Raw genomic sequence first — 25789 nt, forward strand, 5'->3', positions numbered from 1 at the left:
CACAATCCATCTTTCTATTATTAAATTACTAACATTTTATAAGCTTTTATTAATCTTGAACTTTACCATTCCTTATCTCAACAGTTGCAAATGCAAACAATACCTATAAGAAATTCATGAAAAAAGGCCTATTTCACTTTGAATAAATAAAGAGCACGCCTGGCAGCTAGGTTATGTTTTAAGATTGTAAGTGCTACTTACAGAAGAAAGATGTTAGGGAATGAATAAAGTGAGAACAAAGATGCATGTTACGTATGCACGACATTTTTCTCACAAGGTGGTGATTAAACTAAATAGAATTCTGCATAATGGACACATAAAAATATCAATAAGTGCCCAGCACAGAAAATACTTATCAAAAATAAAGCGAATGAACATATCCATAGATGACATATTAATTATGAAAGAACTGCAAAAGCATCCAAGAAAAGTATTAGGAGGAACTTGGATGTTTAAGTTGAAAGAATAAATGACATACACTCTCATTTTCATGAAACAATGATCATCCACCAAGCAACCAAACCAACCAGCAAAAACCATTCGCCATCTAATCTAATTCTATGCAACTCAAGAAGCAGCCTGTTTGAAAGAAAAAAAAATAAATAAAAGATCAGATGTTGAGAATCCAGATATAGTGCCTACACTGAATTCTCAATAGCCTCCTTCACACATGAACCCACAGTCCTTACCTTCATCTGTTTTACTATTGCAGAAAGAGGTCCACGGTGTAGCACATGGACAGGTTAACCAAATTACTCCCCTTTTTCTTCATCACCACCCACAGCCCATTTAATTTTGAAAATGCTCAGAAGTTCTTGCAAGAAACTCTTCAGAGAGCGGACTGCCTGCATCTTGCATCAAATAGAAAAGCACCAGTTACCTCTCACATACTTGAGATTTTCCTTCTCCATCAAACTACTAACTAGGACATCTGGCACATGTCTGGTACAATGACAGGCTCATTCTACTTTATGAGAGTATTTAACATACGACTTGAAAGAGTTTATGCACATACCTATTCTTTCTGGGCAGGGAGAAAGCACGCTAAAAAGATAAGCGTTAACAACAGTAACACTTTCAAACTGACTTTGGTATTCTTGGCAGTTACACATACTACCCATGGATGTCCAAATCACACACACACACACACACACACACACACACACAAAAGAAAGCTCTCATCACTCCCCCGCAACACCCCCACAGACCTGGGAGACAGGCGTAAACCAGAGGGAGGCAAAGAGAAAGTCAATGTCCCTCCACCTGCTGCCTGAAGTGGGGGGTAATTTCAGCTGCCTGGCAGACAGGAGCCTGAGACACAGCCTCCCTAGCAGCCTGCCAACATCCTTAAGAAAAATAAACAAACACATACCAACTTGTCCCCCACCCCCAACCAAAGGACTCACATGGCAGGGCTCAAAACATAACAACAGCCTAGTTCCCATTAGCCCGGACAATCCTATTAACCAGGGCAACCATAAATTCATAAACCTCTCCAACCCTGGAGCACGCACTGTGGTCTGGAACGGTATAGACACACAGAGACACAGAGGAAATTTGCACCTGTCTTTCTTGACACAACACACCTGTCAGGCCCTGCCCATGCACAGCCCTCGGGCTAATAGACCTCTGCCTACGTAGTCTAGGAAAGCACTTTTTTTTTTTTTTTCCTTTTGGTAAGGGAGGTTATAGATGGGAGAGAGAGTGGGGTGGGGAGAGAGAAAGAGAAGAGACTTCTAGCCTTGACTTTGAGAGAAGGCCACCCAGTGCTCGCACTGTTTTCATAAGCTCAAGGAGACAACCAGACCTTCTTGGAAAAATAAAAACAAGCAGGTGAGTTCTCAGCCTTCCCCCAGGCGGAGTGGGTTCTGGATTGCCAAGAACAGCAGTTTCACACTCCAACCTGCCTCCTTGGGTTATTTAAGACTGTCGATCAACCCCTCCTCCCAGTTCTTCTCAGCCTGCCCGGAGGACTCTGAACTTCCGAAAAAAAAAAAAAAAAAGGGTGGAAAAGTGGCGGGAGACCTGTGAGTCTCCCTCCAAAACTACTCCCCCTTTAACTTCCCTCCCGCGCCCCCCACCCCCCGGCCCCTCCAATCCACACTCTCTACCTATGTTGAGTTTTAGCCCGAGGAGAAAGTGGCGGGTACACTCGAAGAACCAACAACTTGCTAAACTGGGGGCTTTGGGGAATGTCTCCCCCCCACCCCCGCAGCCTGCCCTCGTCGCCCCCTCTCCCTGTCTGTTTAGGCAAGATAGCCGCTCTTCCCGCGCCGCTCCCCCTCCTCCGGACTTTTCTTCCCAGTAGCAATCACGCTCACCTCTCCATTCCTCCCTCTCCAGTCCTCCGAAGTGGGGCAAAATTGTAGGTACCACCCAGACGAACCAAGATCAGATGGAAGCAGTCCAACCGAGCCGACCGCCGGCGTTGACTGCGAGCAGATCCGCTGGACAAGAACATCCCCTACCCCCACCCGGACCGCGATCCTTCCATCCTCCCGCGGCGCTCGCGCCCCAGCTCCCCCTCCGACCACGCGACCCCCCCGCCCCCCGCAACCCGAGGCTTCCAGTGCCACCTTACCCTACTGAACTTGACTTAGCCCTGGGTCCTGCGAGCTCAGGAGAGGGGCGCCGCGCTCGTAGCCCGGGACCATCTCTCCACTGCTCCAACCCCGATCTCAACATTTCGGCTTCGACAGTGTTTTGAGAGGCAAGTAGCCGAGCGCCCCACCACCACCCCACCCCCTCCTCCTCCTCTCTCTCCCTTCCTCCCGACTCCCTGGCCCTCTACTGGGGTTAAAAAGGAGAAGTGAAAGGTATGCAAATGACAAGCAAATTGGAAGAGCCTGGAAGAAAGGCAGCTATAATAAACAAGACAAAGAGAGAGGACGTGGGGACTAGCCCAGGAGTTTTCCTCCCGGCGAGATGGGAAGGATGAAGCTGGGGAGGAGACCCGGGGGATCGACGAACAAAAAGCGACCCGGTCCCCCTCGCGGTCCTCTCTCCGGAGAAGAGGGCCAGAGAAAGAAGGAAAGGAAGCGAACGCCTCCTCACCGCGTCCCCCCCCACCCCAACCGCCCCCGAAACACACACAAAAGGTGACAAGATCAGCGACAAGTCCAGCACTACCAGCCTTCTCCCCCCTCCACACACACACAGCGCCAACACCACCCCCCCAGCCACCAGCAGGAAAGAGAAAGAAATAAAAAGCCAAGCGGATCACTTACTCTTAGGAACTGGGAGGAGCGGAGCGCTGAGTTCCACTGAGGCTCCTGCTTAGAAACTGTTTAGACGCTCATTTTTTTCCCCCCTTAAATTATGATTCATCTAAAGAACACCCTTTTCTCCCGGGGATGGGGGTGGGAGGAATAGATGTGTACACGGGTCAGAGTAATGGGAGTCTCTTTTTCTGGTCTTCTCATTCAAGAACAAGCCGGTACAAGTGATTCTGGAAAAGGGGAGGGGACTCGCGAAGGGGGGGGAGAAGATACTTACGCGGTGCAGAGAGCGGTGGGACCCACCGAGCCTTTTTTTTTTTTTTTTTTTTTTTTTGGGGCAGGCGGAGAGAGGAGGACACGCGCGCGCACACGCACGGGGAGAGATCTTGCGGGTGATGAATATGATAATTGGACAAGGGACGGTGAGTCCGTGCGGGCACGCGCGAGCGGGCCGGCGGGGAGAAGGAGACGGGAGAGAGGAGAGGGTGGGAAGAGGAGCGGAGAGCGCAGGAGGAGAGGCGAGAGGTGAGAAGGGAGAAGAGGGGAGAGAGGAGAGGAGAGGAGCGAAGCGGAGAGGGAGCGGGCGGACCCGGCGAGAGCTCTTTTGCGCCGCTCTGCTTCCCCCGGCTGCAATGGTGTATTATTTCCGAGCGCTCCCTCGGCTGAGGGCTCCGCTCCACAACAAGATTTACTTTAAGACACAGCTGAAGGAAACAGGAAGACCGCACGTCACAGTCTGACTGACGTACCCGGCCCCAGCACCCAATCGCGAGGCGCCTTCGGATTCAAGGGGGGATAGCGAGGCAAGAGAACTTGGGAGGAGGAAAAAAAAATATGTAAAAGGGGTGGGGGTGAGGGGCTGGGAGGAGAGGAGGGGAGAGGGGCCCCGAGCTCCCCTCCCCTGCCTCCATCTCCGCCCCCCCTCTCCCCACCTCACCCGCGCCCAACAGCCGCTGCTTCGGGGCGACCGGCTCGCTGCGCCCGCGGCCGGAGCGAGCGGTCTGCGGGCGCTGTGCTGAGCGCCGCTCGGCTCACACTCGCTCTTCCAGGACGCAGGTCCTTTTTTTTTTTTTTTCCCCTCCCCTTCATTTCTCAGACACCGCTGATCGAGTTCGCCGAGCGGCCGAGCGAGTGAGCGCTCCTCGGACGGGGGGTGGAGGAAGGCATAGAAAAAGTGTTCTGGAGAAAAAGTGGGGGGTTAAGGGGGGCTGGGGTGGTCCACGAGGAGAGAGCGGGGACCCTCAAACCATTTTTAAATGATCGTAGCTAGTATCAGGAATACATGTCACCCTGGCTTTCTTTGAAAGGAGAGGTGGACAATACAGGTAGGTTTGGGATTAAAATAATAGGTGCCAGAGGTTTGGCGTCGGTTCCGCTGCATCAGATATGAGAAGACCAGTACTGGCTGAATCCCAGTTAATCTGTCAAAATTGTTAGGAAGAAGAATATTTGTCCTTGGTTACCTCTAACAACGTTATCTGGATTGTAGGTACAGCAACCTTTATGGGGGTGGGGGGATGTAACAAACATAACTACCAACCGATTACCGCTCAGTAACTCACTCACCCCAGAATGATTAGAGAAAGGTTTCATGCAGGATTTACACCGTTTTGACGCCTGGGTAACAAACTTTAAAGTTTCCTAGGTAAGAAATTTAAAGCGCTTAAATTTCGGGCTTCTGCGTCAAGCCACAGAAAATTCACTTTGTTTTGACATTTCTTGGACGAAAAATAACCAGCGCGATTTCTTTAGATCATATGGCTCTTGAAGAGCTGCTTGGGATTTGAAAGTTGCTAATACTGAAGCGCAAGGTTCCAGCCGCAGCGAGGATGTCTCTTTCACCCGGCACAGTAAACGGGCTTTTAATAAGACAACCGCGTTTATGACTTCAAGGTCCTATAAAAGCTGGGACTTGCAAGGGCTGTGAAGCAGAAACATTCACACCCAATCGATAAGACGCTCTTTTTTTTTTTTTTTTTGGTAGGATGGGGACAAGTATTTTTTGTGTGTCCCTCGAATTTAACCAGATCAAAGGTTGAATCGTGTTGCGTCGTGACAACAGAGTGTTTGTGAAGTGTGTTACAAGTACACTGGCCAACCACCACTACCACATTCCACAACACACACACACGCACACTTTTCCTGGGACAATTTCAGCCTCAAATTCATCAATCTGTCAAGAAGTCTAATCTTTGAATAAGAATACTGACAATAGTATGTTCCAGTCCATACCCTGTAGGAAACTTTTGGCACCGGATTCAAACATTGAAAAGAAGAAGAAGGGGAAAAAATTAAGCCGGCTGGGTTAAATGTTGGGGATCAGGAAAAAAAAAAAAAAAAGACTTGTTTGAGCATCCCCCCGCCTTCATTTCTCCCTTTTCGCTCCCTCCAGACACTCCCTCCACCCATTATGGAAACAACATAGAGGCTAGCAAACACACGACTCACACTTCCAATGATCGGCCACTGTATCAAGTGTTCTAATCGAGATGTGACAATTTAGACTGGGCACAGAAATAGTCTAGCCACATGCCCATTAGATACTGGATGGAATAGTGTTTCTATTGGTAGGGTCCTTTCGAGGTAAGCGGGTGTACTGAGCGGAGAAATGTGGGTTCTGTGAATGGATCAGCGCTACTTCCTTTTTTCTTTGTCGTCCTAGTATCTTCCTTAAGTATCCCAGTGTGTACCTGATAGCGCCAGCCCACAATTAAACTGGCAGAAGTAAAGGCTACATGCCCTCCACACCTTAAAACCATCTGCTCAGTTTGACATTTAAAAGGGAAGAGGGCAGGGAAGGAGGCGGGGGGAAGGGGGGAAGAAAGGAAGCTGAGCGAGAGAAAAGGTTCAGACTCTCGGAGGAAACGGCTTGAACTTTAGCCCACAAGTTTCTGTCAATTGCACCTAGCTCCCGGGTGCACGTTTTGCACACACTACGCTGGGGAACTGGCGGCGGGAAAAGTTCCCTGCGAGCCCTAGTAAGTCCTTTATCTCTCCCAGGGGAAGGCAGGCCCGAGTCGAGGTCGGGGTACCCCGCTTGGCAAACAAGAAAGCTCCTCCACCCCCCAGCCTCGGCGGCAGAGGCTCGCGGCTCGCCAGCTCTGCCGCGGCGGTTCGCAGCCCGCACTGGGGGCACCAGAGCGGCTTGTGGAGTGAAATAGGAGCGCGCGCGACGCTGGACGAGCGAGCTCGGTCCGCAGCCCAGCTAGGCGAGCTGAGTATGCTGAAGCCAGAACTGTTTCCTAAAGTCTGGGCGACATACAGGCCAGGCTTCTGGCAACCTCTCTAGCCAGAACTTCGGCGCTCTCCCGGGTCTCAGGCCGCCCTGGATCAAGGCGTGAGGCCCAAGCTCCCTATCTCGGGCTACTCGCGGTTTGTTTTCTGATAGGCGAGAAGCGATCAGTCAGCCCGGAGACGAGAAGTCGCCTAGATACAGGCTCCATCTCTGAAACCTTCGGGCAAGTTTAGGGTCAGTCCCTGTCTCCGCCCTATTGCCAACACAAGCCCAGTAACTTAAAAGTTAACACAAGTTCTGACTGGTCTTCCAACAAACCTCATCCATGCAGTCTACATTTACTTATTTATCAGAAGGGTGATCTGTGCGTTCTTAGCCAAACTCTTTCACTTATCACTTATGCATCTGGTTCTGGGTTAAACACACTTCTCCTCGGTATTTCTTCGGTGTATTTTACCCCTCCGGTTCTTTCTTAAAGCCAGTAGGTGGGGGTAGGAGAGAAGAGTGCATATCAGTAATTTTAAAACCTTACAAACAATCGTTAGCAGATCCTAAACAAACCAATTCTGGGAATTTCAACCAGATCCAGCTGAGAGACAAACATGGATGTTTATTTCAGGAGAAGGATGCTGAAGATCCAGCCTGGATATACACCTAACACCACCCACCACCTACTACTGCCACCACCCTGAAGAGAGGAAGAAAAAGAAATAAAAACCAACTCTAGGGTATAGGCCGGCCTGCTCCAGGCTGTCTAGAGGCGGACTGCCTGCTTGCCATATTCCTGCTCTTTCTCTCAATCCCTGTGCCCAGTGTGAGGCCAAGATCAACGTGGATTTGTTCTGAATGGGGGGAAAAGTGAAATGCCAGGAGATCAGTAGCAAGTAGCAGCTGCAAGGTTTCTCTCCTGGGAACCCCACTGCTTAGAAGCCTCCTGAGTGATGTTTGTTTAACCAACAGCTTTCAAAGTAAATAGAAGCGATTCACTCCAAAGAAGTTGAAATATAACTCTTACAAGAATTTGGGGTTGGGGTGCTGGCAGAAAAAGTAATTAAAAAAAAAAAAATAAAGCCCCCACCCCCAAATCAGGGTCCAATACAAAGCTTCAAGGAGCCTAGAATTGTCATAAACAAATCCATGGAAAGGATTCCTTACAAGAGTGACCTCGAAGAAAATCACTCTTCCCCCAAAAACACACACTCGCGCTGGGGAGGGGGGCTCGGTTGTCAGTGATCGAAGGGGCACACTACTACTTGATTTTATGGAAGTTGGCGAAAACAATCAAAGGGAGGTAGGATCCCTGCCTTAGAGTAGAAAGGAGTAGGCTGGGAGCTCTGCGTCGCCAACCCTGGCTTTGCCTCAGGCACCGAACTTTCCAATATCAAGATATTAACAGATGGTGGTGAGCACATGGAGGGCTGTTACTTACATAATCCAGCCACTCCGCCCGGGCGCGCTGAGCCCAAAGAGGCGCCCGCCAGGCCGCACGCGCGTGTCTTCGGAGGGGTGCTGTTGCCCCACCCCCGACCTCCCTCCGGAATAACTTGCTTTTTTTCAACCCCACCGGGCTCTTTGAGGGTTAGGATTTGGAGAGGTTGTGATTTTAGGGGGGGTGGGGAACCATACATCGATCCTCTTGGGCTTTATCGTCTTCAGCCCACGGTAGAGAAGAAGCCAAGGGCAGAGAGAAGTGACGGGGACGCTTTCGGAGAGAACTGGGCGGTCTCCCTCCGAATCTGGGGGTGCTGGGGAGTGGGATTCACGCCATTTACACCCCTCCCTCTTTGGCGCGGATTAGCATCTCTTCCCGAGTCCCTGAAATATTAGAGCAGGCTCGGGCCACAGCCAGGGGGAGTAGGGTGGGGTGAGGGTGTGTGTGTGTGTGTGCGCGCGCGCGCGCGCGTGTGTGTGTACGCCTCTGCACGCGGGGGCGCAGTGGGCAAAGTTACGCAGAGCCTCTGGGCACCACCGTACTTCCGAGCTTTGGCAGGATTTTAAGCACTGGGTCTCGCACGTGGGGAACCCCTTTCGGGCGGTAGCGCTAGCTTGCCTGCACGCCCACAGCACCTCCCCGGAGGCCCGGTCGTCCCCCGACCCCCCACGCCCCGTGTGTCTGAGTACCTCCGCGTGCGTGCCCGGGGACAGATTTGTTTGACGAGCCTCCTTCCCGATGGCGACTCGGGGCCGCCCAAACCCGCGAGGAACACGCCTGCATGTGTCGGAAAAGTTTCGGGTCGGGTGGGAAGGCTGGGAGTCTCCTCTGCAGCCCCGAGGCGGGAGCGGGGCCTCCGAGCCCGTGTCTTCCTCCGGGTCTCCTCCTCCCTCCCGGCCCTTCCTTCCTCGCCCCGGCCCCGCGCTAGGTGTCGCGGCCTCTCCGGCCCGGAGACGACGCGCGCGAGGAGCGGCGGCCGTGGCGCCGCGCAGCGGGCGGAGGGCGCGCCCCCTCCCGCCCGCTGGCCCCGTGGGGGTGCGGGTCGCCCCGCCCGGAGCCCGCGGCCCTGCCCTTCCCCGGGGGCCGCCGCCCGGCTCCGTGGGCCAGAGCTTGGGCGCCCGGCGGGCGCGGAGGGCAGCCACCTGCTCCCCGCGCGCGGCGCGGAGCCGGGAACGTCCGACGCCGCTCGGCCCGCGCTGCCCTGCGATCTCCCCCGCCGCCCTCCTGTTGCTGCGGGGTCTAGGCTCGTTCCCGCCGCCGGTGGGATAGCTCAACCTGGAAGGTGGGGGCCACCGCTGGGGACCCAGATAAGGGCGGGGACGCTTGAAGGGCTGGAGACCTCCCCTTCTGCCCACCCCCTTTATTTTCTCATTTGGCCTTTCTTAGGACAGTTTTCAGTCAAGGGTGTGAATTTCGGAGAAGGTGCTCTTTTCAAGGGGCTTTGATGCTAGGACTTAAGTCATCCCTACTGCCCATTTTAGGAGGCTTTTAATCTGGACGCCAGCGAGTTAGAAATAAATAGGTGTAGGCCAGGCGCTCAGAGGGAAAAAGAGAAGGAAGCTCCCAGTTTGGATTTATTTGGGAGGTGGGGGGGGGGGGGGGAGGGTTGGTAGTGAGTGACTCTGGAAAGTTGCATTTTGTTTAAATTAGAGCAAGACAAAGTTGAAAGCCAGATTTCTATAATTTTTCTGGTAATATTTCTTTTATGAAGTATCTAAGTGTCTGTTTGTCATCATTTTGAGATCAAAAGGAAAATCCATATGCTGCATAGTTTTTCAAAATTGCTATTTAAATATGTTTTAAATGTTTTATCCGACGTGGAGAAGGCTGCTCAGAGGCAAGGCTGGTGACAGGGAGAGTGGGCTGGTTTGATGTGGAGCAGCGGTTCCCAAGACAGGGCTAGTCATCAAGAATCACCAAGGGAGCTTTTCAAAAATAAAGATTTCTGGGGCCACCCCAGCTAGGAAGTCAGCAGGAGGATGTGGGAATCCATGGGTCATACTGTGCTTCCAGTAACTGCTTAGCAAGTTGCTGACTCTGTGACCGTGGGTATGTCACTCCATCTGAGTCTCAGTTCTTTTTATCTGTTAAGTGGGGATATTATCCAACTCCTAATTGTAGAGAGCTTTGCATGAGTAATGTTGTTCAACACATGACTGGTGCTCAATAAAAACAGAAACTGTTCAGTCTATAGACGTGTGTTCATCACACTTGCACTGGCCTATACTCCTCCCGTCATTGACACCTCTGCTCCCCAACCCCAATATTTTGATGAAGCTAACAGGACTGTCATTTGATGTATCCATATTTTAGCTCATGCATAGTTGCTACTTTGAACGCTTCATATGCTCACCTTTCATTTCTTAGGCCATGAAAACTAGAATTGGTGCATGTTTGAAAGCAGAAGCTAGGCCCTGTGTTTTTGGAGTTAGAATTGTCCATTAGGCCCACGGGCACCCATTTACCAATCTGAAATCCTTGCTTGCTTTCTTTCTCCTTTACATTCTTTCTTCCCTCTTTTATAAATGACAGACCTTTCCTACAGAAGCTGCCTACTCCCAACAAAACCACAGGACAAATAGTTCTATTCAAGTAGGGAAAAGCAAGTAGGCAAAAAAAAGTTTTAGGTAAAACCGAATCAAATGGACATCATCTATTTACCTGTGTGAAGGAACAGCTCCCCCGAATCTACGTCATGTACGATACAACCCTTCATAAAGTTAGGTTTGGCCCAATGAATAGGAGCACACCCCAAAGTAATTAAGGGCGAGCTCAGCCAGAGGCAGCTGTGAGAAGGGAAAGTAAGGTAGGTGGGAAGGGGCCATGACTGGCTGGAACTCTACACCGATGAGAGGGGAAGAAAGTCAAAGGAGTGAAACCAGCAGAGAAGGGATCAAGAAGTCTGATGATTTGAGATGTGGACATGGCCGTGAGTGGCTACTTAATGTCCCAAGGAGGGTGCTTTGCTGTATCCTCAGAAGGCTTGAGATTAGTAATCCCTGTGTATCCCTGGAGAGGGGTTACCGAAGAGATTTTTCCAATTTAGGGAACGCATGGGCCCAGCCCTTAGTGAATGAGCCCAGGGGCTGAGAGTGGGCCCCCTTTGCTCTCTGAATGAGGGAAATCGAAAGCATGACCCCTAGATGCCTGTCCTTCCAGGGTCAGTGGATCTTTGGGCCAGTGTGGAAGATTCCTGCTGTCTGGCTTCTGGGGGTGAGAAGGATATATCTGTGACTCTAGGGGACAAAACAAAGGCCCTCAACAGGTACAGAGAAACGCACTCCTGGAGCCAGGCTGTAGGGAGACAGGTATCTTCGAGTTTCTTACTGCCGAGCGCACTCCTGGTGGTGGTCCTGGGGGAGGAGTACTTCTGCCTGTACTTGTGGTGGGGGGGAGGCGGGGCAGGGACAGTAGTGGAGAAAAGACAATCTGGAGACGGAGGCCTGTGTCAGGGGGTGGGAGAGTGAGGTCAGGAAGGGAGTGAGTAGGTGCTGGGTAGAGGTGAGGGGCGATCAGGGTGAGGTGGCTGAGTGGGGCAAAGTAGGTGTCCTGCAGAAGGTACCTGGGGGGGGGTGGTGGAGGATAGCTTGTGGGGCTAGGGGCTAGGGAGTGGAGTTCAGGGGATGAGGGAGGAGGAGATGGGTGTGGACTAGAGCAGGTAACTGGGGAGCACGGGGGTGCAGGAGGTTGGGGGCGGTGGGCAAGGAGGCTCCCAGTGGGGCATAAGGGATATGAAGTGTGGTTTGAGGGATGGGAGGGGGAGATGGGAGGGAAGGCGAGGCTGGAGGATAAATTCAACCCTGTTCCAGGCTAAGGGGGGATGGGTAATAGGGGTGCACCTCTTTGCCAGCCTGGCCAGGCTCTGGGAGGTTCTGGGATACCCTCTGATGCCTGTTGGCAGGAAGACCTCAGAGCCCCCCTGTTGGCCACGGCTTGACAGGGTCAGGCAGCCCGGCTCCCCAGTGGTGGGCTGTGTCCAATTGGAGGGGTCTCACCATGCCTCCCCCCACCCCGGGCTCCCTCAGCCCTGCTCAGACTGCAGGGTGCCTACAGCACCCTGCCCCAGGCAGCGGCTTCCTCCTTCCTCCCAGCTACATCTCCCTCCATCCCCATCCTAGGCCCAGGGTGGCTCCCTCACACCCCCAGGTCCCTGAGGAGGAGGCCGCATCCTTTTTCCTCTTGGAGTTGGTGAGTTCACCCCTTTGTCTTGGTGCCAATCTTCTGGGGGTGGTGCCTGAGGGGAACCAGGCCGGGGGGGGGGGGGGGGCTGCAGAACCCAAAGTAGCTCAAAGAAGATGGAATCATTCGACAGATAATTACTGTTTGCAAGACACGGCTGAGCGTGGCAGTTGGTGACCCTGTTGAGAGAGCGAGTGGACAGGAGGATTTTTGGTTCTTATCCAACACGGATGGACAGTGATGATGTGTTGGATCCAGTCAGGTTTCTGAAAACTCAATTAAGAGCAGGAGTCTAAAGGAAGCTGTATGAGGGGCAAAAGTGTCAACACCTCCCTCTCTCCATATTCCAAAGTGGTCTTTCTATGAGAATATGAGAGGGAGGGGCGTAGGCATAGTGATGAGCAGTGATAGAAAATTCTAGCATCTGCTGAGCACTTCCGGCATCAGAACTGTGCCAGATGCTTTATGCCCAGCACTTCCATTTTCTTCTTTCTGAAATGCCATAGACTATAAGACACACCATCCATTTAAAGATGCCCTTTGGGAGAAAAGGAAAACATAATGACCTTAAATGCCCAATCGATTGTAAGACATATTGATTGCAGGAACATAATAACATATGAGAAAAAGTGAATCATAGTAGTGAAGAAATAAATACATTAGGTGTAGTACTCCCCACAGCCCTGATAAGAATTATCCCCACTGTATGGTATGGATGAGTAAAGAGAGACACAGAGGCGGGGAGGGTTTCACCACCTGTTCAAGGCCACAAAGCCAACAAATAGCCATCAGAATCAGAACCCATGTTTGCCTGCCTTCAGGGCACACAACCTCTGCAAGAGTGGGGCTTGGGCAGCTGTTTTTCATAGCCCAGGTCTGTCTTCACCCTTTTATCATCAACACCCCTCCTTCACCCTCCAAGCTCTGGAGATGTCTAGGAGGGGAAAGTAATTCATTGGGGGTAGGGGGAGGGAGTCCAAAATAGTCAAATTACATTTTTCAGATTCAGATAAAGTCTTTAAAGGGTAAAACCCATGCATACCGGGTTTTGCTGTGCACCGCAGGAAATCGAATTCAAGGATCCCTGTATTGCTGAAAATAGAATTGTAAAAAATAAAAGGAGTGGGGGGAGAAAGTGAACGAAACTAATCCTATTAAACGTGGTAGCATGTTTTTGTGGCACGCAGGGAGAGATTAAGCACAGGAAAGGGGATAAGTACTGCTTCAGTTTCACTAAACTAATGTGACAACTTGTCATTGGAAATCTTTGCAGCTTGTTAGTAGATGACTAGCTGATTCAGAAGTGTTTTCTATCATTCCCTTTGTGTCTCCCATGAGTTTTGTTTCTTTTTTCAATTTTCTTTCTTTTCCTGTTTCTTTCTTATCCACGCTGCTCTATTTTGCTTTTTAATCCTTCATGTCTCCTTCAAGTCAAAACATTTAGCTGGCTCTAATCAACGTTTGGTTCTGAGGATGCCCCTTGACCTTGTCTTGCCCAGAGAAGCCCCCAAAGGGAACTCGCAGCCCTCCATCCTCAACCCGCTGTCTGTCCTGGTTCTTGAGAAATGGTGCTCCTGGGGGGAAACATCTCATTTCAAATTTCATTTGTCTGCAGTCTTTCTTCTTTCTCCTTCTCTTTCTTCTTTTTTTGCTTTGTGCTTTTCCTCTCTCCTTTTTGCCTTTTCATATCCACACCTTTTCCCCCCTCACTTACCCCTTCTCTGTTTTCCTGTCTCATTTCCTTCTTCTCTTGCTTTCCTCCCATCTTGTTCCTGGAATTTCTTTTACCCCTTTAATACACACCAGTAGCTCTCATATTCTTTCTCTCCTTCAGATAAGACAGTTAAATTGGTAGAAGGAAGCTAGGAATTCCTCCTGGTGGTTTCCATGTTGAATCAAAGGTGGCAACGTTGTGGACAGGGGGCATCAGGGCCAATCACAGACATGCAGGGAACAAAAGCTGATCCAAATCAAGAGGAAGCAAGAAGTTTAGGCTTGGTCACTGTCTTTCCAAAACAGGTGTCCAGCTTGTTTGGAAGCGTGGCTCCCAGTCCTGCTCTCCTCTGCCTTTGGCCTCGCTCTCTCCCGTTCTCCTCCTCCCTCCCCCGCTGCAACTTTCCCTGCTGGCTTACCACCAGAGGCGAGATGTTGAGTCAATGGAAAAACAACATTCGCCAACATTAAAGGGAGACTGTTTAGAAAAGGAAGGCCCTGGTGAGGTGCAGAGGAAGCCTGTACATTAACACGGGCCACCTCTTATCTGGGGCAGCTGGGCCTGCGTTGCCTGTGCCGATTCCCGGCTTTGCCAAGAGGCCTTCAGCAGAGAGGCCGCCCGCCTTTTGGGGGGACGGGGGGCCCGATAATTACCCACAGGCATCACCAGCATTTTTTAGAGATACAAAGTCATTGATTTTTTTTTTTTTTTCCTCCTCCTGGGGACTTAATGGGAGAACCCGGGCCAATAAGCAAAGCTTTGCAAAAGGCAGCATCAGCTCTAGGCCTCTGTCTCTGGACACGCCTCACCAGGAACCTGACCCCTCCCCCCTGCAATCCTTTTGAGGACTCCCAAACCCAGGATGGACTGGCCATTCTGACCCAAATGTGAACTAAGGGAAAGGACAACTAAATGACCCAAAGAAGAAGAAGAAAAAGGCACGTGGATAGGTCCACCCGGGCTCTAGAGTGCTCACTGTTAAGTCTTGAGCCAGCTTCTGATGGAAAGATAAGGTAAATCCCTAATCAGTCAATAATTAACTGAAGCTCCGTTAACAGTCCAGTCAACCAAATGCTGCTGACACCTTCAGAACCCTGTTGGAGTGGGAGGGTTAGGTGGGACCTTTTGATAGGAAGGTCTGTTTAGCCCACTGTCCAGTCCACTCACAGGTCACCACAGAATGGGGTCAAGTTCCTATTCCTGTATCTGCCAGTGAAGTCTTTTCTTAGGTTAATGCCTTTGGGTCACTTTTCAAAGTTTCGCTTTTTAAAATGTTAGTATGTGTGTTTATGTGTGTGTTGTGTACTGAAGAGCTTGGGGATCCACTCAGTTCCAGGTCAGTTTGAATCAAACCCCAAATGTGTTCTGAGGGTTACTACATTATTCTTCCTAGAGGACCATACTGTGTCTCCCCAGTCTTGCTCACCTTAGCTTGCAGTTTATTCTCAGTATCTATAGATATTTCTGTTCCTTGTTTCTCAGTGTTAGCTCCTCCTCAATTTACGATCGAAGCGTACTTGTGTTGTAAGCAGTAAGCAGCCACACAGCCCTACCAAAGCATGCAGATAATTCTTGAATCTTAAAGAAGTAGGACTTTAAAGGACTTATAAAGATTCGATCTTGGTACTTCTGGTGGATCAAGGTCTTTTTTCTTTCTACAGAAGCACATTTTTAGAAAAGATGGGTTTAAGTCTTGCATTTTATTTTTATCGAATTTTTTTTTTGTTTTGCTTTACTTTGCTGTTCTTCTGTACAGTATTTAATGTGTCACCATATGGTTGTAGTTAAGCTATCAGATGAGAAAAATGAGTGTGCTAAGTGTAGTCTGAGTTTTTCCTAAAGTCAAGTTGTAAGTCATGATTGTGCATCAATCAATGAACTTGACTCCTAATTTAATCTGCTCAAGCCACTTGAAAAATATGTTCTTTTAGCATGAAAGAAATAAGGTATGAGAGTGTGGCTTAGTATGAATCCGTCTCCATCACAGGAGAAAAACAACAAAAATGACATGCTTGTCTACTAGGGTGTCAGTGGTTATTCCTGCATATAGTTCATCTAGCTATGCTTCTGTTGGTTCCACAGCTCAGCCTCTGTAATTGTCAACACAATTATTCTCCTCTTCTCATAGAACTCAGTAGTCTGGGCTCTCAATTAATCTTTGGCTGCTTGGGGGAGTTGCCAATGGGTAGAAATTCCGCCAATGATCTGTGACACCCTTTTCCACAAGTATTAATTGAGTGGCATTTCTTTTTTCCCCAAATCATCCATCTGTCTTTTCTTATGCAACCTTTGAGTTTCAAAAGGGTAGAAGGCAAGCTTTCTTTCCATCACATATTTAGCCTCTGAAGACAATCTATGAATTAGACAATAGAACCTACTATAGCCTTGTGAAGAAGTCTGAAAGATTCAACAGCCTGAAGCAACATGTTAAATATAAAATTAATTATATTCAGCCCTCTTTACCCTTTGACCATTAAAACTTCTTCTTTTTTTTAATTGAAGGTCATCGATAAATGGCTAGATCCAATGTTGTTATAATTTTGGGGGGGATTGCTAGTGGAAAACATAAAAGAGGGACAATGAGAAGTTTTTTCTAAAGTAGACATTATTTAATTAGTAGTAAACAAACCTAGGATCCTATACTTTTAGTTTTTGTGCTAGTTTTTTTTATTGTTTTAAAAGATCAAAATCATCTCACCAATAAGAGTACTGTTAAGTAACGCAGAAGACATACATCAAGTTATCTGCATGGTGGTCCCGTTGCTTGGATATTAAAATGAGATTTAAAAAAAACAGAGCCAGCATCTATTTTTCAAGAAGTCAAAAGGCATTCATAATTACACTAATCACTTTTGAGCATCATGTTAATGATGACAGGAAATTGTAGATCTTGACAGTGGTATGTTTAGTTACATTCGCTACGAAAAAAGAAATGTTGTTTACCCCTTGGGAATTTCTTTCTTTTTTTGTTTTTTGAGAATTTCTTAAGAAGAAGAAAAATCCATCTCCATCAATGAGCAATATTTTTCTCCCCAAGGGATATTGATGTGAACATTGACTTCACAATGGGTGAGTTATTTCCTGCAGACCCCCTGTTATGAATTGTTAGGTGTCATGTCTCTTAGGAGACAAGAAACATGTTGTTTCTGGGTATAGTAATCTCATCAGGGAGATCTCAGTTCTGAATCGTGGTTGGTTTGGAATATTTCAGCTTTTTTAGGTCTGAGTTAAATATTTCCATGGGCTATATACCAAGTTTAAAAGGTGTTCTCACTCGTCGTTCTGTCCTTTTAAATGAGGTATAGCTTTTTCGATGTGTGAAAGGGAGAGTCAAGTGACAGAATCCTCAGCGGGACCTCCTCTCAGCTTGTGTGTGGACCCAGGACTCATATGCGGTCATGCATGTGTCTTCATGATTCCCTTTTCTCCTTTTCTGTAACAGAACAATGTCTCTAATTTGAAAATGAACCAGATTTTCAAGAAACCAACATGTAAAGGAGCATAGTGGTAGATGGGGAGGGGGGAAAAATAGGAACTGTAGAATTCTTGTTAACGTGATAATCATTCTTCAATTTATCTGTTAGAATTTGTGTATGTTTTCTTAAACTTTTTTTCTAAAGATTTATATTTTAAAAAATATTTATTTATTTGGCTGTGCCAGTCTTAGTTGTGGCATATGGGATCTAGTTCCCTGACCAAGGAAGAAACCTGAGCTTTTTGCACTGGGAGCAAGAAGTTTTAGCCACTAGACCACCAGGGAAGTCCCTTAATGAGTTTCTTGCAAGGGCTTATTTATCCATCCATTTATTCTTCAACAAATATTCATTTACACTCATGTGTCAGACATGGTACTCAACACTGGTTGAGCACAAGATAAAGAAGACACATCAGAGTCATTCATAATGGTTGGGAAGATATTAGGTAAGCTAGTTAGGAAAACACTCATAGAGCTCAGATGCTTTTCTTCATGGCGGTTTGGAGTATCAAGGAAGCCTTCCGGGAGGAGGTGAACATAAGCAAGCAATGAATCAGACCAGGGCCTTAGGAGAGGAGGGGAAGTGAGTCTGTGTCCCTGGTACCTGGTTAGAGAAATCTTAAGCAAGTTACTGCCTTAGTTTCCTTGTCAGCAAATTGGAAAGAATAACAATGCCCGCCTTTTGAGACTGTTGTGAAGATTAAACGAGAATGTGTGGAAGGGCCCCAACACCGTGGCTGGTGCAGAGCAAACCTGTAGTAAGCGTGTGCTTGACAGGTGTGAAAAAGGGACGGATTTCAGCACTCTCTCTAACACTGACCTGACGTAGCCCTTGGGTACCTACCACGTCGCCTCAGTGCTGGGTCCTGGGCAGGAACCGAGTCATTTGTCAGGAGGCCCCTGAGGGTGCTCTGAGGGGTCCAGTGACGGGTGACTTGGGCCAGGCATGGAGGAGACACGTCGCCTCCGTGCCTGGCAGACCGGGAGGGGCCGCAAGGGGCAGCCATGGCCTCAAAGCCGGAAGGAGACGGCAGACACGATCCTTTGGGGTTCCTCAGCTCCCTCGGCGTTTTTCCACGAGCACTCGCTGCCTCTCAGGGACCAAGGCGCCCGTCTCTGTGCGGTTCCCACTCTCCCCCTGCTGCCTGTTGAAAGCTGAAGCTTCTGCCACGTCCGCAGTAAATATGGCCAACCCCTCACACGGCCCTCTTCTCCACCTGCCGAAACGGTCCCGCCTTTCTTATGCCCAGGTGACTGCAGAAGGCTCAGGCTAAAATGCTCGCTCTGGTGCTTATTCGAGAGATTCCTGAATTGGGACTTGTGATCCTGTCACTACCTAAAACTTTCCATATTGCTCAGTAAAGTCCGAAAGCCTGAATGTGTCCTATAAAACTTGGCATCATCTCATTCCTATCCCCCAGAGTCCCGCCTCACCTCTTGAAACTCCCCACGGCTCCACGTCACTGGCTGTTTTCCCCCCGTTGTTTCAACACCATGAGCACCTTTATACATGTTGCTGCCTCTGTTTGAAAGGCTCTCCCCAACCCCTTCTCCAGACAAACTCCTCTCTTTACTTTATTTATTTAATTTATTACAAGTCCTCTGCTCATGAAAGGTCTCCCTCATTCCCTAATTATACATACTCACAATGCCTATAGTTTTGCTTTATCCTTCCTGTTTATCATAATTGAAATGAAGACGTTATTTGAACACAAGCCTTATTTATCTGACATGTATTCTTGGAACCTGTAATGTAGGTGTTGATAACAACATGCAGTAAGGCAGTCAAAGGGCCTGCCCGTGGTGCTTGTATTTTAATAAGTGAGGCAATGCATAAGAAACCAAAGTAGATATGATATAGTGTCAGGTAGTGATAAGTACTCTGGCGAAAAGTGAAGATGGGTAAGGGGACAGAGAGAACTGAAGATAAACTGGGGATGGGCTTAAGAAGGAAGGGCTTTTAGGTTGCTTCCATGTCCTGGCTATTATAAACAGTGCTACAATGAACACTGGGATGCATGTGCCTTTTTGAAAGGAATGGATAAAACAGATGTGGTGCATATACACAACGGAACATTACTCAGCCATGAAAAAGGACAAAATAATGCCACTGGCAGCAACATGGAAGGACCTAGACATTTTCATACTGGGTAAAATGTCAGACAGAAAAAGACAAATATCATTTGATATTACTTATATGTGAAATCTTTAAAAAAGGTACAAGCAAATTTATATACAAAACAGAAATAGAGCTACAGATGTAGAAAGCAAACTTATGGTTACCAGGGGGAAAGGAGTGGGAGGGATAAATGGAGAGACTGGAATTGACATATATACACTGCTATGTATAAAATAGACAACCAATAAAGACTTATATAGCACAGGGAAATCTATTCAATACTCTGTAATGGCCTATATGGGAAAAAAATCTAAAAAAAACGTATCATGTCCTACGCTTTGTGACCCCCTGGACTGTAGCCCGCCAGGCTCCTCTGTCCATGGAATTCTCCAGGCAAGAATATTGAAGTGGGTTGCCATTCCCTTCTCCAGAGGATCTTTCTGACTCAGGGATCAAACCCTAGTTTCTGGCATTGCAGGTGAATTCTTTACCATCTGAGCCACCAAAGAAACCCATTGTTTAGCACAGGGAAATCTATTCAATACTCTGTAATGGCCTGTATGGGAAAAGAATCTAAAAAAGTGGACATGTGTGTGTATATGTGCCATATTCACTTTGCTATACACCTGAAACTGACACAACTTTGTAAATCAACTATATTAAATATATTTTTTCTTTTTTAATCAGGAAGGGCTTATGAGTGTCCTAGGCTAGAATTCCCAATACCCAACACAGTGCCTGGCATCTAGAGAGTACCTGATAAATGTTTGCTGAATGCGAATTGCATTGACCTAAGTAGAACCAAGGGGTGAAGGATACCGAAGAGGGCTAACTGGGTTGTATTGTCATGCTTGTTTCTCTCCAACGTCCCCGACTAAGGACTGGGACAATTCGGTCTATGTATTCACCCCATATCCAGTGTGAATCCATGTCAAACCTAATTCCCTATTCAAGTTGACTATAGTCAGACCTTTTGTGAGGTCGCTTTGCATACTTTCTTCTTAATTGCCCTGGGCAAAATTGCAACTGGTTGGTGAATGAAATATTTATGCTTTGAAGAATTGGTGTTCTAATCAGTTTCTATTTATACTGATGATCAGCTCTTTCTCCATGAGGAGGAGGAGAATTTTTTCTGTGATCTATGTGCTTCTAAATGACTAATGAAGTCAATCTGGGCCTGGCAGATTTTCGCCACGACTTGGACAGACATAGCGCTCATGATGCTGTGTTACTTCTCAGCTCCCTGGTTCCCTGGTTCCCACTGCAATGATCTCATCATTGGCATTTCATTTTCATAGTGTCAGATCATCCCTGCTTTGCATTATGCCTCTGTGTGTCTCCGACTTGGGGCACTGTCTGTCACTTTTCTCTCAACCAAGATGGACTTCTTAAGGAAGAGGCCAAAGAGTAAACGTCTTAAATTAACTTTGTTTTGTTTTCATTTTGGTGGGATGGGGAGAGAGGAAAATTCATGCCCTCATAATTTTCTTCAGTTTGAATGAAAGTACTTTTGCAGATCAGTGTGGATTGTGATCCAAACAAATTGGGTCCATTCCTTGGACTTGGTTTAAAAAATCGAACAGCATAAAGGAAATGAGCCCCAGGAATGGCTCCTTTCCTTGTTTCTGGACCCTTGTCTCTGGACCTTTTCTTCCGTGCTTCACCTGGCTCCACTCCTCTCTGCTCCAGCGGCCTTTTCTGGTTCTGCACTTCTATGGGAGTTCCTTGATTTGTTTCTACCACTCTTTGGACAAGAAATGCCAACAAAAATCCATACATTAGGGGAATTTCCTGGTGGTCCTGTGGTTAGGACTCTGCACTTGCACTGAAGGGGCCATGGGTTCAATCCCTGGTCAGGGAACTAAGATCCCACATTCTGCACAGGAAGAATAAATAGATAAGTAAAATCTTTAAAAATCCATATTCATACTCCAAGTTCATTTTGGCTTTAATCCATGCTATTTTGACTGTCCCACCCCCTTCTCTCTGCGTATCACTGTTCCCTGTGACAAATTCCCAGCTCCCCAACAGAAAAATCCCACATTTTCTATCTAGCATTAACCAGTGTCCCCAGCCACCCCAGGCCCTAATAATGAGGCCTTCAAATAGTTGCTGCTCATGGAATTGGTTAAGAAAAAGACTAAAGAGCATTAGAATGTGTTTCCATTTTCGCCCCGTTTCCTTCGATCTTATCAATTTGTAATTGTATATTTATTTATCTTTTCACTTATTGACTGTCCCCCTTCCCATAAACGTTGAGAAACGTGTCTGCCTTGCTGGCCAAGGTATGCCCGATGCTGGCCGGAGTAAACATGTTTAGTGAATCTCTGTGGAAGGGAAGAAGCTTATTCAGGGTGGATTTCCACTCACCCTAAAGAAGGGAAATGAAAGCAAACTTTGGTGGTTTTGTTTTACTGTGGGCAAATTCGTATGGACTGAGAAATTCAATTAACTGTATTCATCAATTTTTGTCTCTGGGGTAGAGTTGTGAGACTAAGACCCAGAATTCTTGGTCCCACCCCTTTTGTGGCATTAAAAAAAAAAAAAAAAGAAAAGAAAACTTGGCCTATTACACTAACCAGATTTTTTTTTCTTTGTCTCAGAAGGCTCAGCTGAACGCTAGATTCCTCACCCAGTGCAACAATCAAAAACTCAGAAAACCTCAGCTGCCTCAGATGATGTCACAAAACCCTTAAGAATGCTCACTGCTGAGTTGGGCACAGGTCCAGCAAACACAATTCTTTCTGCCAGTTATTCAGGGTCTTTGACAGATTAGGTGGTCTTTTTTATTCCTCTTCTTCTTTTTTTTTTTCCATCCTCTTAAAAGGCAGTTCAGTTTACCTCTAAGCAAGACATTAGCTCTGGCTGCCCCAAATAACATTTTAATTGAAGTCTCAGTCCAAACAAATGCCTGGTCTCTTTATTAACCCCAACAGTGTAATTTTTCAACCTAAGACTGATTCAGGGGGAAACCGTCTCACTTAAACTGCCATGCAACGGAACATGGCAGTTTTCCTCAATCAGTCTCTTTTCTGACCTTAATTTGAACCTTAATCTCTTTTAACCATGTTCTCTTTATTAGCTGCTCATAGCCGTGGCACAATACTAATTTTCCTGTTTTTAGACTATCAGTTTTCAGAGGTAGTTCACTCCCCCGTCTGTCTCCAAATGTATCCAAGATTTCATGGACCTTTTTGGGAAAAGGAAGGTAATACTTAACCTTTTTTTTTAGGTTTAGTAATTTAAATAGCTGCTTTGAGAAACACTCTATAGAATTTTAGACTGGGTATTTTTTGAGGTACATTAAAGTTTAGGTACAAAAAAATTAGATACTTAATTGTCAGAAAAACCTAAAAAACCTTTTAAATAGTTACAAAAGATTTTTCATCCATAGACAGGTCCACACTCATAACGTGGAAACTAAGGTTATTATCTTAATAATTCAGGCAAAAACGGTATATTTTTATTAGAAACCTCTAATCTTTTGGGGGAGACCCGAGTTATCCAGATAATTGTTTCCATTCCTTCCTTTTTTAATGCTTAGATATAATCAATGAGTAAGGATAGAGACAATCATTTTTTTCTTAATTATACCTTCCCATTTTTTGACATTGGTAAAATGATCCAAATTAAAAAGAAAAAAAATCCACCCTTTTCAATAACAATGAAAAAAAAAGTGTTTCTCTATTTGGAGTCTACCTTAATATAGCAGAACTATGTAGGTAGAAAAACAGTGCTTATGATCATGTGCTCAATTAGATTTATTATAGGTTTTTGTACTTTTTGGCATTAGCATGAAAGCGTATTGGTTATTATTCTTTCTAACTTAATTGAAGGCTTTGTATCTAGTTACCCCTCTGTTCTTTCCTTCATACAATAGTTTGTTGATTGCAAAAAATTACATTTCTGTGACTTTAAAGTCCTAGAACGAGGACTGTCATTGAAAGTTGGAGATTCAGCCTGGTGTTTGGAGGGCAGGGACCATGTGCCCTCTGGGTGTGAGGAGGTGGGCAGCTGGGAACAATGGTCTGTCCCCTGCGGAGTTCTGTGGCAGTAGCAGCATGTTGGCACGATAAACTTCGCCTTCATTTCACTGGCTCAAACAATTAGTGGGATTGAATCAGAGTTCTCCTGGATCATGGTTTATTATATGTTATTAAATTCCATTATTCGAGAAGTTGCTGCTACGATTCTAAAACTTCCCAACGTCTCACACAAAGCCCCCATCTCCATTCTCTGTGTATTTTCTTTTGCGTTTATCTTCTGCTTCTCTGATAGTCAAGGTTTCCTTTTTCTTTCCCCTTGGTACTTATTTAAAGAGCTAAGAGCTAATTTGAAAATACATCTTTGAAAGGGCAACAAAAATGAGATGTGAAAAAAAAATGGATGAAGATTCTTAATTAGTCCATTATTTGACACGCACGATTTAACATGGTATGCTTAGCATTGTGCATTCCCCAAAAGAACAAGGCTCTTTTTTTTTTTATCCCAAACTTTAACTCCCTCTCATTCATTATATCCCTTCTTGTCACTTTCCATTAGCTGATCATGACATCCTTTGCTGGAAGGGCGAGCAAGCAGATTACTTCCAAACTGGTGTAAGTGACACTCAAAAGACTGGCCTAAAGGGGGTTCTGTGATAGCAACAAGCACCTCAGCCCCTGGAGTTGGAGAATGTCATTTCAATAATATATCGGAGTTCATTGTCACATCATTTCTGAAGCAACTTGGCAACTTCCCAGAAGTGGCAGGAATGGGTCTTCTGCTGGAATTTGTGTGTAGATACCATCTAATGTTTTTGCAGTTGCTAATTATTATCATATAATAGTAATTATTATTGTTTATTGTGCCAATGCAAACCTTCTATCTAGCATAGCATCTTGCATTTTATAGATGAGGCAACTGAGGACCAAAGAGATGAAATAAATTTTCTGTGGCTGATGAGTGGCAGAGCTAGGACTTTTAATTGAGGTCTGATTATGTCTCTTACCATTAGAACAGGCTACATACACCACATCAACGGCTAGGAAACTCCAGCATGTCTCTGTAAATCTAAAGGATAAAGAAATGATCAAAAGCATATTCATTTTAATGCAACTGAAAAATATCCTGTCCCCAGGTACTTCTAAATGGGGGCAGGGGGTGACTGAATGAGTCAGGGATTAAACAAACAGAGAGAGATTGTGCGATGAAAAGAAGTGGAGAATCTGATGCTCTGATCAGAGAGCCCTGAACATGTGAACAGTTCCCCAGCCTAGCATCCCTCCCATACTCCCAAAGGTCCCACCTTGGGAATCTGCCTTGGAATGGGGTGGACCTGGGGAGAGCAGAATGGTTACAGATTGAAGGTGTATCTCAGTCAGTCACAGAGAGCCATGAGCTCTGGCCTGAACAGTGCCAGGACTGAGGCTGGCCACCACGCGGAGCCTCACTCCAGCTTCTTAACTCCCGTGGTCTCCTGCTCCCAGGAAAACCAAGTTCAGTTCGTTCATCAAGTTTCAGCTTCTTCCTTTCCTTAAACAAGTTTTAGCCTCTTTCCCCAGTAACCCTTCAAACATTTTGATTATAAAATAGAGAGTTTGGAAATACAAAGAAACATTATATAAAAGTCCCCTATTCTTCTTCCATTGAAGTGAAAGTCACTCAGTCATGTCCAACTCTTTATGACCCCATGGACTATACAGTCCATGGAATTCTCCAGGCCAGAATACTGGAATGGGTAGCCTTTCCCTTCTCCAGGGGGGTGTCTTCCCAACTCAGGGATTGAACCCAGGTCTCCAGCGTTGCAGGCAGATTCTTTACCAACTGAGCCACAAGGGAAGCCCCATCAGATATTCTCACAGTGTACATATTTCTGGGGTTTCTCAGGTGGCTCAGCGGTAAAGAATCTGCCTATCAAGGGGTTTGATCCATGGGAAGATCCCCTGGAGAAGGAAATGGCAACTCCAATGTTGTTGCCTGGGAAATTCCCTCTGACAGAGGAGCCTGGCGCGCTATACAGTCCACGGGGTCGCAAAGAGTCAGACAAGACTGAGCGAGCAAACAGCAGCACAGCATGGAACTTTCTAGCACAGGCTATCCAGGTACACGCTAGGTGGTAACACAAGTAGTTACAGCGATAGACTCTGAAACCAGACCACCATCTTTAAGTCTGGACACGGCCATCAGCAGCGTCACCCAGCCTCTCTGGCCCCCAGTTTTCTCACATGTGAAGTCCCCCCGCCCCATAGAGTTGTGACAGGAGCTATTGCATGTGAAGCCGCTGGCCCATGGGCAGCATTACTGCTTTTCAGCTACGGCTGTGTATATGTTGTTCCCATGTTCTTGTCTTACTTGCTTTTTCTGGCCGTGCTCAAGCCTCCTCGATTCCAAGCCCATAGATAACTTCATCGTCAACTGAGTTTCTGTCTCTTTTCA

At 47.0% G+C, this 25789-nt stretch overlaps 1 protein-coding gene and 1 long non-coding RNA gene across 7 annotated transcripts in view; one reads left to right on the top strand and one right to left on the bottom strand.

The window, feature by feature from the left end:
• The window catches only part of PROX1 (prospero homeobox 1), a 55304-nt gene extending 51383 nt beyond the window's left edge, over nucleotides 1-3921 (bottom strand). For 2 of the 6 annotated variants that reach the window (XM_061160963.1, XM_061160957.1), the window contains exon 1: nucleotides 2582-2709. The gene's annotated coding sequence lies outside the window, so the exon portion shown is untranslated. Of the gene's footprint in view, nucleotides 1-1406; nucleotides 1630-2321; nucleotides 2468-2581; nucleotides 2710-3227; nucleotides 3432-3495 lie in introns of those variants that run through there. The other 4 variants (XM_061160958.1, XM_061160960.1, XM_061160961.1 and 1 more) reach the window with 4 other exon arrangements.
• The window catches only part of LOC133069400 (uncharacterized), an 88767-nt gene continuing 66542 nt past the window's right edge, over nucleotides 3565-25789 (top strand). The window contains exon 1 of the long non-coding RNA XR_009695848.1: nucleotides 3565-3640. This is a non-coding gene — a long non-coding RNA (uncharacterized LOC133069400). The remainder of the gene's footprint in view (nucleotides 3641-25789) is intronic.

Source organism: Dama dama, chromosome 14, assembly GCF_033118175.1.
Source record: "Dama dama isolate Ldn47 chromosome 14, ASM3311817v1, whole genome shotgun sequence".
Lineage (NCBI taxonomy): Eukaryota > Metazoa > Chordata > Mammalia > Artiodactyla > Cervidae > Dama > Dama dama.